The 12761-nt window shown below is 51.6% G+C and overlaps 7 non-coding genes across 7 annotated transcripts; all 7 read right to left on the bottom strand.

The window, feature by feature from the left end:
* Positions 1-1275: 1275 nt before the first annotated feature.
* Positions 1276-1394, bottom strand: LOC148151291 (5S ribosomal RNA). The gene has a single exon (XR_015756212.1). It is a non-coding gene; the product is annotated as a 5S ribosomal RNA (ribosomal RNA).
* Positions 1395-2940: 1546 nt separating this feature from the next.
* On the bottom strand, positions 2941-3059 carry LOC148151290 (5S ribosomal RNA). Its single transcript, XR_015756139.1, has one exon. It is a non-coding gene; the product is annotated as a 5S ribosomal RNA (ribosomal RNA).
* A 1546-nt stretch (positions 3060-4605) lies between these two features.
* On the bottom strand, positions 4606-4724 carry LOC148151289 (5S ribosomal RNA). The gene has a single exon (XR_015756736.1). It is a non-coding gene; the product is annotated as a 5S ribosomal RNA (ribosomal RNA).
* Positions 4725-6273: 1549 nt separating this feature from the next.
* LOC148151288 (5S ribosomal RNA) lies at positions 6274-6392 on the bottom strand. The gene has a single exon (XR_015755694.1). It is a non-coding gene; the product is annotated as a 5S ribosomal RNA (ribosomal RNA).
* Positions 6393-7926: 1534 nt separating this feature from the next.
* On the bottom strand, positions 7927-8045 carry LOC148151287 (5S ribosomal RNA). The gene has a single exon (XR_015756201.1). It is a non-coding gene; the product is annotated as a 5S ribosomal RNA (ribosomal RNA).
* Positions 8046-9591: 1546 nt separating this feature from the next.
* Positions 9592-9710, bottom strand: LOC148151286 (5S ribosomal RNA). The gene has a single exon (XR_015756478.1). It is a non-coding gene; the product is annotated as a 5S ribosomal RNA (ribosomal RNA).
* A 1549-nt stretch (positions 9711-11259) lies between these two features.
* On the bottom strand, positions 11260-11378 carry LOC148151285 (5S ribosomal RNA). Its single transcript, XR_015755693.1, has one exon. It is a non-coding gene; the product is annotated as a 5S ribosomal RNA (ribosomal RNA).
* Positions 11379-12761: the final 1383 nt, after the last annotated feature.

The raw sequence follows: 12761 nt of genomic DNA, 5'->3' as shown, positions 1-12761 counted from the left end.
TCATCCTTCCACACTCCTCCACCCCTCCATTTCGGAATGCCGGGCACTGACCAGTGGGGTACCGCACGGATCAGTACTGGGACCGCAGCTTTTTACAATCTATCTTCAGGATATACAAGATGGTATTAGCAATAACATTCGCAAATTTCATCAGCTGGGTGGCAGGGTGAAATGTGATGAGGATGTTAGGAGATTACAGGGTGACCTGGACAAGTTAGGTGAGTGCTCAGATGCATGGCAGATGCACTTTCACGTGGATAAATGGATCCTTATCCACTTTGGTGGCAAGAACAGGAAGGCAGATTACCACCTAAGTGGAATCAATTTAGGTAAAGGGGCAGTACAGAGAGATCTGGGGGTTCTTGTACACCACTCAATGAAGGTAAGCATGCAGGTACAGCAGGTAGTGAAGAAGGCTAATAGCATGCTGGCCTTCATAACAAGAGGGATTGAGTATAGAAGCAAAGAGGTCCTTCTGCAGCTGTACAGGGCCCTGGTGAGACCACACCTGGAGTACTGTGTGCAGTTCTGGTCTCCAAATTTGAGGAGAGACATTCTGGCTATTGAGGGAATGCAGCGTAGGTTCACGAGGTCAATTCCTGGAATGGCGGGATTACCTTACACTGAAAGACTGGAGCGACTGGGCTTGTGTACCCTAGAGTTTAGAAGACTGAGAGGGGATCTGGTTGAGACATATAAGATGATCAAAGGATTGGACACTCTGGCGGCAGGCAACATGTTTCCGCTGCGGGGTGAGTGCCGAAACAGAGGACACAGCTTAAAAATACGGGGTAGACCATTTAGGACAGAGATGAGGAGAAACTTCTTCACCCAGAGAGTGGTGGCTGTGTGGAATGCTCTGCCCCAGAGGGCAGTGGAGGCCCAGTCTCTGGATTCATTTAAGAAAGAGTTGGATAGAGCTCTCAAGGATAGTGGAATCAAGGGTTATGGAGATAAGGCAGGAACAGGATACTGATTAAGGATGATCAGCCATGATCATATTGAATGGTGGTGCAGGCTGGAAGGGCAGAATGGCCAACTCCTGCACCTATTGTCTATTGTCCGCCTTTCCTGACTGCCACCCGCAGACAGCGTGCAGCCCCAATCCCTTTCTTGCTGATTTTGGCAGCGCTCCGCTCTCCTCCCCTCCGTGTCTCGTGCCTGCAGGAGACTGATGCCAGGCACAGCAGCAGCAGCAAAAATAACCTGCCGCTCCATTGCCTGGCACAAGACAAGTGCAGAGGGGTGACTTGAGCAGCCACTGCTGGCGGAAAAAGCCTACTGCACCTGGTATTCCCAGGCGGTCTCCCATCCAAGTACTAACCAGGCCTGAGTCTGCTTAGCTTCCGAGATCAGACAAGATCAGGCGTTTTCAGACTAGTATGGCCGTAGGCGCTGGCCCCTGCCTTTTCTCCCTACTTCAAGGCGTGCTGGCCAGCCACATTTTCTTTCTTGCTCTTTCTCTTTATCCCCTTTGGCTTTTTTTTCTCTTTTCTCTTTGCTCTTCCTCCTCCGTGCGTGCTTCCCTCCCTCCGTCCCTCCAGCTGCCTTTCAGCCAGCCCTTGCCCACCAGGCTCCTGTAGTCTCCCACATCCCCACACAGGCCAACTGCAAGCCCTCCCCCTGCTTCATAGGGCCGCAGCCTGCATTCTCTCATCCTTCCACACTCCTCCACCCCTCCATTTCGGAATGCCGGGCACTGACCAGTGGGGTACCACACGGATCAGTACTGGGACCGCAGCTTTTTACAATCTATCTTCAGGATATACAAGATGGTATTAGCAATAACATTCGCAAATTTCATCAGCTGGGTGGCAGGGTGAAATGTGATGAGGATGTTAGGAGATTACAGGGTGACCTGGACAAGTTAGGTGAGTGCTCAGATGCATGGCAGATGCACTTTCACGTGGATAAATGGATCCTTATCCACTTTGGTGGCAAGAACAGGAAGGCAGATTACCACCTAAGTGGAATCAATTTAGGTAAAGGGGCAGTACAGAGAGATCTGGGGGTTCTTGTACACCACTCAATGAAGGTAAGCATGCAGGTACAGCAGGTAGTGAAGAAGGCTAATAGCATGCTGGCCTTCATAACAAGAGGGATTGAGTATAGAAGCAAAGAGGTCCTTCTGCAGCTGTACAGGGCCCTGGTGAGACCACACCTGGAGTACTGTGTGCAGTTCTGGTCTCCAAATTTGAGGAGAGACATTCTGGCTATTGAGGGAATGCAGCGTAGGTTCACGAGGTCAATTCCTGGAATGGCGGGATTACCTTACACTGAAAGACTGGAGCGACTGGGCTTGTGTACCCTTGAGTTTAGAAGACTGAGAGGGGATCTGGTTGAGACATATAAGATGATCAAAGGATTGGACACTCTGGCGGCAGGCAACATGTTTCCGCTGCGGGGTGAGTGCCGAAACAGAGGACACAGCTTAAAAATACGGGGTAGACCATTTAGGACAGAGATGAGGAGAAACTTCTTCACCCAGAGAGTGGTGGCTGTGTGGAATGCTCTGCCCCAGAGGGCAGTGGAGGCCCAGTCTCTGGATTCATTTAAGAAAGAGTTGGATAGAGCTCTCAAGGATAGTGGAATCAAGGGTTATGGAGATAAGGCAGGAACAGGATACTGATTAAGGATGATCAGCCATGATCATATTGAATGGTGGTGCAGGCTGGAAGGGCAGAATGGCCAACTCCTGCACCTATTGTCTATTGTCCGCCTTTCCTGACTGCCACCCGCAGACAGCGTGCAGCCCCAATCCCTTTCTTTCCGCCTTTCTTGCTGATTTTGGCAGCGCTCCGCTCTCCTCCCCTCCGTGTCTCGTGCCTGCAGGAGACTGATGCCAGGCACAGCAGCAGCAGCAAAAATAACCTGCCGCTCCATTGCCTGGCACAAGACAAGTGCAGAGGGGTGACTTGAGCAGCCACTGCTGGCGGAAAAAGCCTACTGCACCTGGTATTCCCAGGCGGTCTCCCATCCAAGTACTAACCAGGCCTGAGTCTGCTTAGCTTCCGAGATCAGACGAGATAGGGCGTTTTCAGACTAGTATGGCCGTAGGCGCTGGCCCCTGCCTTTTCTCCCTACTTCAAGGCGTGCTGGCCAGCCACATTTTCTTTCTTGCTCTTTCTCTTTATCCCCTTTGGCTTTTTTTTCTCTTTTCTCTTTGCTCTTCCTCCTCCGTGCGTGCTTCCCTCCCTCCGTCCCTCCAGCTGCCTTTCAGCCAGCCCTTGCCCACCAGGCTCCTGTAGTCTCCCACATCCCCACACAGGCCAACTGCAAGCCCTCCCCCTGCTTCATAGGGCCGCAGCCTGCATTCTCTCATCCTTCCACACTCCTCCACCCCTCCATTTCGGAATGCCAGGCACTGACCAGTGGGGTACCGCACGGATCAGTACTGGGACCGCAGCTTTTTACAATCTATCTTCAGGATATACAAGATGGTATTAGCAATAACATTCGCAAATTTCATCAGCTGGGTGGCAGGGTGAAATGTGATGAGGATGTTAGGAGATTACAGGGTGACCTGGACAAGTTAGGTGAGTGCTCAGATGCATGGCAGATGCACTTTCACGTGGATAAATGGATCCTTATCCACTTTGGTGGCAAGAACAGGAAGGCAGATTACCACCTAAGTGGAATCAATTTAGGTAAAGGGGCAGTAAAGAGAGATCTGGGGGTTCTTGTACACCACTCAATGAAGGTAAGCATGCAGGTACAGCAGGTAGTGAAGAAGGCTAATAGCATGCTGGCCTTCATAACAAGAGGGATTGAGTATAGAAGCAAAGAGGTCCTTCTGCAGCTGTACAGGGCCCTGGTGAGACCACACCTGGAGTACTGTGTGCAGTTCTGGTCTCCAAATTTGAGGAGAGACATTCTGGCTATTGAGGGAATGCAGCGTAGGTTCACGAGGTCAATTCCTGGAATGGCGGGATTACCTTACACTGAAAGACTGGAGCGACTGGGCTTGTGTACCCTTGAGTTTAGAAGACTGAGAGGGGATCTGGTTGAGACATATAAGATGATCAAAGGATTGGACACTCTGGCGGCAGGCAACATGTTTCCGCTGCGGGGTGAGTGCCGAAACAGAGGACACAGCTTAAAAATACGGGGTAGACCATTTAGGACAGAGATGAGGAGAAACTTCTTCACCCAGAGAGTGGTGGCTGTGTGGAATGCTCTGCCCCAGAGGGCAGTGGAGGCCCAGTCTCTGGATTCATTTAAGAAAGAGTTGGATAGAGCTCTCAAGGATAGTGGAATCAAGGGTTATGGAGATAAGGCAGGAACAGGATACTGATTAAGGATGATCAGCCATGATCATATTGAATGGTGGTGCAGGCTGGAAGGGCAGAATGGCCAACTCCTGCACCTATTGTCTATTGTCCGCCTTTCCTGACTGCCACCCGCAGACAGCGTGCAGCCCCAATCCCTTTCTTTCCGCCTTTCTTGCTGATTTTGGCAGCGCTCCGCTCTCCTCCCCTCCGTGTCTCGTGCCTGCAGGAGACTGATGCCAGGCACAGCAGCAGCAGCAAAAATAACCTGCCGCTCCATTGCCTGGCACAAGACAAGTGCAGAGGGGTGACTTGAGCAGCCACTGCTGGCGGAAAAAGCCTACTGCACCTGGTATTCCCAGGCGGTCTCCCATCCAAGTACTAACCAGGCCTGAGTCTGCTTAGCTTCCGAGATCAGACGAGATCGGGCGTTTTCAGACTAGCATGGCCGTAGGCGCTGGCCCCTGCCTTTTCTCCCTACTTCAAGGCGTGCTGGCCAGCCACATTTTCTTTCTTGCTCTTTCTCTTTATCCCCTTTGGCTTTTTTTTCTCTTTTCTCTTTGCTCTTCCTCCTCCGTGCGTGCTTCCCTCCCTCCGTCCCTCCAGCTGCCTTTCAGCCAGCCCTTGCCCACCAGGCTCCTGTAGTCTCCCACATCCCCACACAGGCCAACTGCAAGCCCTCCCCCTGCTTCATAGGGCCGCAGCCTGCATTCTCTCATCCTTCCACACTCCTCCACCCCTCCATTTCGGAATGCCGGGCACTGACCAGTGGGGTACCGCACGGATCAGTACTGGGACCGCAGCTTTTTACAATCTATCTTCAGGATATACAAGATGGTATTAGCAATAACATTCGCAAATTTCATCAGCTGGGTGGCAGGGTGAAATGTGATGAGGATGTTAGGAGATTACAGGGTGACCTGGACAAGTTAGGTGAGTGCTCAGATGCATGGCAGATGCACTTTCACGTGGATAAATGGATCCTTATCCACTTTGGTGGCAAGAACAGGAAGGCAGATTACCACCTAAGTGGAATCAATTTAGGTAAAGGGGCAGTACAGAGAGATCTGGGGGTTCTTGTACACCACTCAATGAAGGTAAGCATGCAGGTACAGCAGGTAGTGAAGAAGGCTAATAGCATGCTGGCCTTCATAACAAGAGGGATTGAGTATAGAAGCAAAGAGGTCCTTCTGCAGCTGTACAGGGCCCTGGTGAGACCACACCTGGAGTACTGTGTGCAGTTCTGGTCTCCAAATTTGAGGAGAGACATTCTGGCTATTGAGGGAATGCAGCGTAGGTTCACGAGGTCAATTCCTGGAATGGCGGGATTACCTTACACTGAAAGACTGGAGCGACTGGGCTTGTGTACCCTTGAGTTTAGAAGACTGAGAGGGGATCTGGTTGAGACATATAAGATGATCAAAGGATTGGACACTCTGGCGGCAGGCAACATGTTTCCGCTGCGGGGTGAGTGCCGAAACAGAGGACACAGCTTAAAAATACGGGGTAGACCATTTAGGACAGAGATGAGGAGAAACTTCTTCACCCAGAGAGTGGTGGCTGTGTGGAATGCTCTGCCCCAGAGGGCAGTGGAGGCCCAGTCTCTGGATTCATTTAAGAAAGAGTTGGATAGAGCTCTCAAGGATAGTGGAATCAAGGGTTATGGAGATAAGGCAGGAACAGGATACTGATTAAGGATGATCAGCCATGATCATATTGAATGGTGGTGCAGGCTGGAAGGGCAGAATGGCCAACTCCTGCACCTATTGTCTATTGTCCGCCTTTCCTGACTGCCACCCGCAGACAGCGTGCAGCCCCAATCCCTTTCTTTCCGCCTTTCTTGCTGATTTTGGCAGCGCTCCGCTCTCCTCCCCTCCGTGTCTCGTGCCTGCAGGAGACTGATGCCAGGCACAGCAGCAGCAGCAGCAAAAATAACCTGCCGCTCCATTGCCTGGCACAAGACAAGTGCAGAGGGGTGACTTGAGCAGCCACTGCTGGCGGAAAAAGCCTACTGCACCTGGTATTCCCAGGCGGTCTCCCATCCAAGTACTAACCAGGCCTGAGTCTGCTTAGTTTCCGAGATCAGACGAGATCGGGCGTTTTCAGACTAGTATGGCCGTAGGCGCTGGCCCCTGCCTTTTCTCCCTACTTCAAGGCGTGCTGGCCAGCCACATTTTCTTTCTTGCTCTTTCTCTTTATCCCCTTTGGCTTTTTTTTCTCTTTTCTCTTTGCTCTTCCTCCTCCGTGCGTGCTTCCCTCCCTCCGTCCCTCCAGCTGCCTTTCAGCCAGCCCTTGCCCACCAGGCTCCTGTAGTCTCCCACATCCCCACACAGGCCAACTGCAAGCCCTCCCCCTGCTTCATAGGGCCGCAGCCTGCATTCTCTCATCCTTCCACACTCCTCCACCCCTCCATTTCGGAATGCCGGGCACTGACCAGTGGGGTACCGCACGGATCAGTACTGGGACCGCAGCTTTTTACAATCTATCTTCAGGATATACAAGATGGTATTAGCAATAACATTCGCAAATTTCATCAGCTGGGTGGCAGGGTGAAATGTGATGAGGATGTTAGGAGATTACAGGGTGACCTGGACAAGTTAGGTGAGTGCTCAGATGCATGGCAGATGCACTTTCACGTGGATAAATGGATCCTTATCCACTTTGGTGGCAAGAACAGGAAGGCAGATTACCACCTAAGTGGAATCAATTTAGGTAAAGGGGCAGTACAGAGAGATCTGGGGGTTCTTGTACACCACTCAATGAAGGTAAGCATGCAGGTACAGCAGGTAGTGAAGAAGGCTAATAGCATGCTGGCCTTCATAACAAGAGGGATTGAGTATAGAAGCAAAGAGGTCCTTCTGCAGCTGTACAGGGCCCTGGTGAGACCACACCTGGAGTACTGTGTGCAGTTCTGGTCTCCAAATTTGAGGAGAGACATTCTGGCTATTGAGGGAATGCAGCGTAGGTTCACGAGGTCAATTCCTGGAATGGCGGGATTACCTTACACTGAAAGACTGGAGCGACTGGGCTTGTGTACCCTTGAGTTTAGAAGACTGAGAGGGGATCTGGTTGAGACATATAAGATGATCAAAGGATTGGACACTCTGGCGGCAGGCAACATGTTTCCGCTGCGGGGTGAGTGCCGAAACAGAGGACACAGCTTAAAAATACGGGGTAGACCATTTAGGACAGAGATGAGGAGAAACTTCTTCACCCAGAGAGTGGTGGCTGTGTGGAATGCTCTGCCCCAGAGGGCAGTGGAGGCCCAGTCTCTGGATTCATTTAAGAAAGAGTTGGATAGAGCTCTCAAGGATAGTGGAATCAAGGGTTATGGAGATAAGGCAGGAACAGGATACTGATTAAGGATGATCAGCCATGATCATATTGAATGGTGGTGCAGGCTGGAAGGGCAGAATGGCCAACTCCTGCACCTATTGTCTATTGTCCGCCTTTCCTGACTGCCACCCGCAGACAGCGTGCAGCCCCAATCCCTTTCTTGCTGATTTTGGCAGCGCTCCGCTCTCCTCCCCTCCGTGTCTCGTGCCTGCAGGAGACTGATGCCAGGCACAGCAGCAGCAGCAAAAATAACCTGCCGCTCCATTGCCTGGCACAAGACAAGTGCAGAGGGGTGACTTGAGCAGCCACTGCTGGCGGAAAAAGCCTACTGCACCTGGTATTCCCAGGCGGTCTCCCATCCAAGTACTAACCAGGCCTGAGTCTGCTTAGCTTCCGAGATCAGACAAGATCAGGCGTTTTCAGACTAGTATGGCCGTAGGCGCTGGCCCCTGCCTTTTCTCCCTACTTCAAGGCGTGCTGGCCAGCCACATTTTCTTTCTTGCTCTTTCTCTTTATCCCCTTTGGCTTTTTTTTCTCTTTTCTCTTTGCTCTTCCTCCTCCGTGCGTGCTTCCCTCCCTCCGTCCCTCCAGCTGCCTTTCAGCCAGCCCTTGCCCACCAGGCTCCTGTAGTCTCCCACATCCCCACACAGGCCAACTGCAAGCCCTCCCCCTGCTTCATAGGGCCGCAGCCTGCATTCTCTCATCCTTCCACACTCCTCCACCCCTCCATTTCGGAATGCCGGGCACTGACCAGTGGGGTACCACACGGATCAGTACTGGGACCGCAGCTTTTTACAATCTATCTTCAGGATATACAAGATGGTATTAGCAATAACATTCGCAAATTTCATCAGCTGGGTGGCAGGGTGAAATGTGATGAGGATGTTAGGAGATTACAGGGTGACCTGGACAAGTTAGGTGAGTGCTCAGATGCATGGCAGATGCACTTTCACGTGGATAAATGGATCCTTATCCACTTTGGTGGCAAGAACAGGAAGGCAGATTACCACCTAAGTGGAATCAATTTAGGTAAAGGGGCAGTACAGAGAGATCTGGGGGTTCTTGTACACCACTCAATGAAGGTAAGCATGCAGGTACAGCAGGTAGTGAAGAAGGCTAATAGCATGCTGGCCTTCATAACAAGAGGGATTGAGTATAGAAGCAAAGAGGTCCTTCTGCAGCTGTACAGGGCCCTGGTGAGACCACACCTGGAGTACTGTGTGCAGTTCTGGTCTCCAAATTTGAGGAGAGACATTCTGGCTATTGAGGGAATGCAGCGTAGGTTCACGAGGTCAATTCCTGGAATGGCGGGATTACCTTACACTGAAAGACTGGAGCGACTGGGCTTGTGTACCCTTGAGTTTAGAAGACTGAGAGGGGATCTGGTTGAGACATATAAGATGATCAAAGGATTGGACACTCTGGCGGCAGGCAACATGTTTCCGCTGCGGGGTGAGTGCCGAAACAGAGGACACAGCTTAAAAATACGGGGTAGACCATTTAGGACAGAGATGAGGAGAAACTTCTTCACCCAGAGAGTGGTGGCTGTGTGGAATGCTCTGCCCCAGAGGGCAGTGGAGGCCCAGTCTCTGGATTCATTTAAGAAAGAGTTGGATAGAGCTCTCAAGGATAGTGGAATCAAGGGTTATGGAGATAAGGCAGGAACAGGATACTGATTAAGGATGATCAGCCATGATCATATTGAATGGTGGTGCAGGCTGGAAGGGCAGAATGGCCAACTCCTGCACCTATTGTCTATTGTCCGCCTTTCCTGACTGCCACCCGCAGACAGCGTGCAGCCCCAATCCCTTTCTTTCCGCCTTTCTTGCTGATTTTGGCAGCGCTCCGCTCTCCTCCCCTCCGTGTCTCGTGCCTGCAGGAGACTGATGCCAGGCACAGCAGCAGCAGCAAAAATAACCTGCCGCTCCATTGCCTGGCACAAGACAAGTGCAGAGGGGTGACTTGAGCAGCCACTGCTGGCGGAAAAAGCCTACTGCACCTGGTATTCCCAGGCGGTCTCCCATCCAAGTACTAACCAGGCCTGAGTCTGCTTAGCTTCCGAGATCAGACGAGATCGGGCGTTTTCAGACTAGTATGGCCGTAGGCGCTGGCCCCTGCCTTTTCTCCCTACTTCAAGGCGTGCTGGCCAGCCACATTTTCTTTCTTGCTCTTTCTCTTTATCCCCTTTGGCTTTTTTTTCTCTTTTCTCTTTGCTCTTCCTCCTCCGTGCGTGCTTCCCTCCCTCCGTCCCTCCAGCTGCCTTTCAGCCAGCCCTTGCCCACCAGGCTCCTGTAGTCTCCCACATCCCCACACAGGCCAACTGCAAGCCCTCCCCCTGCTTCATAGGGCCGCAGCCTGCATTCTCTCATCCTTCCACACTCCTCCACCCCTCCATTTCGGAATGCCGGGCACTGACCAGTGGGGTACCGCACGGATCAGTACTGGGACCGCAGCTTTTTACAATCTATCTTCAGGATATACAAGATGGTATTAGCAATAACATTCGCAAATTTCATCAGCTGGGTGGCAGGGTGAAATGTGATGAGGATGTTAGGAGATTACAGGGTGACCTGGACAAGTTAGGTGAGTGCTCAGATGCATGGCAGATGCACTTTCACGTGGATAAATGGATCCTTATCCACTTTGGTGGCAAGAACAGGAAGGCAGATTACCACCTAAGTGGAATCAATTTAGGTAAAGGGGCAGTACAGAGAGATCTGGGGGTTCTTGTACACCACTCAATGAAGGTAAGCATGCAGGTACAGCAGGTAGTGAAGAAGGCTAATAGCATGCTGGCCTTCATAACAAGAGGGATTGAGTATAGAAGCAAAGAGGTCCTTCTGCAGCTGTACAGGGCCCTGGTGAGACCACACCTGGAGTACTGTGTGCAGTTCTGGTCTCCAAATTTGAGGAGAGACATTCTGGCTATTGAGGGAATGCAGCGTAGGTTCACGAGGTCAATTCCTGGAATGGCGGGATTACCTTACACTGAAAGACTGGAGCGACTGGGCTTGTGTACCCTTGAGTTTAGAAGACTGAGAGGGGATCTGGTTGAGACATATAAGATGATCAAAGGATTGGACACTCTGGCGGCAGGCAACATGTTTCCGCTGCGGGGTGAGTGCCGAAACAGAGGACACAGCTTAAAAATACGGGGTAGACCATTTAGGACAGAGATGAGGAGAAACTTCTTCACCCAGAGAGTGGTGGCTGTGTGGAATGCTCTGCCCCAGAGGGCAGTGGAGGCCCAGTCTCTGGATTCATTTAAGAAAGAGTTGGATAGAGCTCTCAAGGATAGTGGAATCAAGGGTTATGGAGATAAGGCAGGAACAGGATACTGATTAAGGATGATCAGCCATGATCATATTGAATGGTGGTGCAGGCTGGAAGGGCAGAATGGCCAACTCCTGCACCTATTGTCTATTGTCCGCCTTTCCTGACTGCCACCCGCAGACAGCGTGCAGCCCCAATCCCTTTCTTTCCGCCTTTCTTGCTGATTTTGGCAGCGCTCCGCTCTCCTCCCCTCCGTGTCTCGTGCCTGCAGGAGACTGATGCCAGGCACAGCAGCAGCAGCAGCAAAAATAACCTGCCGCTCCATTGCCTGGCACAAGACAAGTGCAGAGGGGTGACTTGAGCAGCCACTGCTGGCGGAAAAAGCCTACTGCACCTGGTATTCCCAGGCGGTCTCCCATCCAAGTACTAACCAGGCCTGAGTCTGCTTAGTTTCCGAGATCAGACGAGATCGGGCGTTTTCAGACTAGTATGGCCGTAGGCGCTGGCCCCTGCCTTTTCTCCCTACTTCAAGGCGTGCTGGCCAGCCACATTTTCTTTCTTGCTCTTTCTCTTTATCCCCTTTGGCTTTTTTTTCTCTTTTCTCTTTGCTCTTCCTCCTCCGTGCGTGCTTCCCTCCCTCCGTCCCTCCAGCTGCCTTTCAGCCAGCCCTTGCCCACCAGGCTCCTGTAGTCTCCCACATCCCCACACAGGCCAACTGCAAGCCCTCCCCCTGCTTCATAGGGCCGCAGCCTGCATTCTCTCATCCTTCCACACTCCTCCACCCCTCCATTTCGGAATGCCGGGCACTGACCAGTGGGGTACCGCACGGATCAGTACTGGGACCGCAGCTTTTTACAATCTATCTTCAGGATATACAAGATGGTATTAGCAATAACATTCGCAAATTTCATCAGCTGGGTGGCAGGGTGAAATGTGATGAGGATGTTAGGAGATTACAGGGTGACCTGGACAAGTTAGGTGAGTGCTCAGATGCATGGCAGATGCACTTTCACGTGGATAAATGGATCCTTATCCACTTTGGTGGCAAGAACAGGAAGGCAGATTACCACCTAAGTGGAATCAATTTAGGTAAAGGGGCAGTACAGAGAGATCTGGGGGTTCTTGTACACCACTCAATGAAGGTAAGCATGCAGGTACAGCAGGTAGTGAAGAAGGCTAATAGCATGCTGGCCTTCATAACAAGAGGGATTGAGTATAGAAGCAAAGAGGTCCTTCTGCAGCTGTACAGGGCCCTGGTGAGACCACACCTGGAGTACTGTGTGCAGTTCTGGTCTCCAAATTTGAGGAGAGACATTCTGGCTATTGAGGGAATGCAGCGTAGGTTCACGAGGTCAATTCCTGGAATGGCGGGATTACCTTACACTGAAAGACTGGAGCGACTGGGCTTGTGTACCCTTGAGTTTAGAAGACTGAGAGGGGATCTGGTTGAGACATATAAGATGATCAAAGGATTGGACACTCTGGCGGCAGGCAACATGTTTCCGCTGCGGGGTGAGTGCCGAAACAGAGGACACAGCTTAAAAATACGGGGTAGACCATTTAGGACAGAGATGAGGAGAAACTTCTTCACCCAGAGAGTGGTGGCTGTGTGGAATGCTCTGCCCCAGAGGGCAGTGGAGGCCCAGTCTCTGGATTCATTTAAGAAAGAGTTGGATAGAGCTCTCAAGGATAGTGGAATCAAGGGTTATGGAGATAAGGCAGGAACAGGATACTGATTAAGGATGATCAGCCATGATCATATTGAATGGTGGTGCAGGCTGGAAGGGCAGAATGGCCAACTCCTGCACCTATTGTCTATTGTCCGCCTTTCCTGACTGCCACCCGCAGACAGCGTGCAGCCCCAATCCCTTTCTTTCCGCCTTT

The sequence above is a fragment of the Chiloscyllium plagiosum genome, unplaced genomic scaffold (genome assembly GCF_037043375.1).
Source record: "Chiloscyllium plagiosum isolate Xiang-an unplaced genomic scaffold, Cpla_swu_hap1 HiC_scaffold_3, whole genome shotgun sequence".
In the NCBI taxonomy this organism is placed as follows: domain Eukaryota; kingdom Metazoa; phylum Chordata; class Chondrichthyes; order Orectolobiformes; family Hemiscylliidae; genus Chiloscyllium; species Chiloscyllium plagiosum.
Note: the sequence above shows the minus strand (reverse complement) of the source record. Positions and strands in the feature narration are given on the sequence as shown.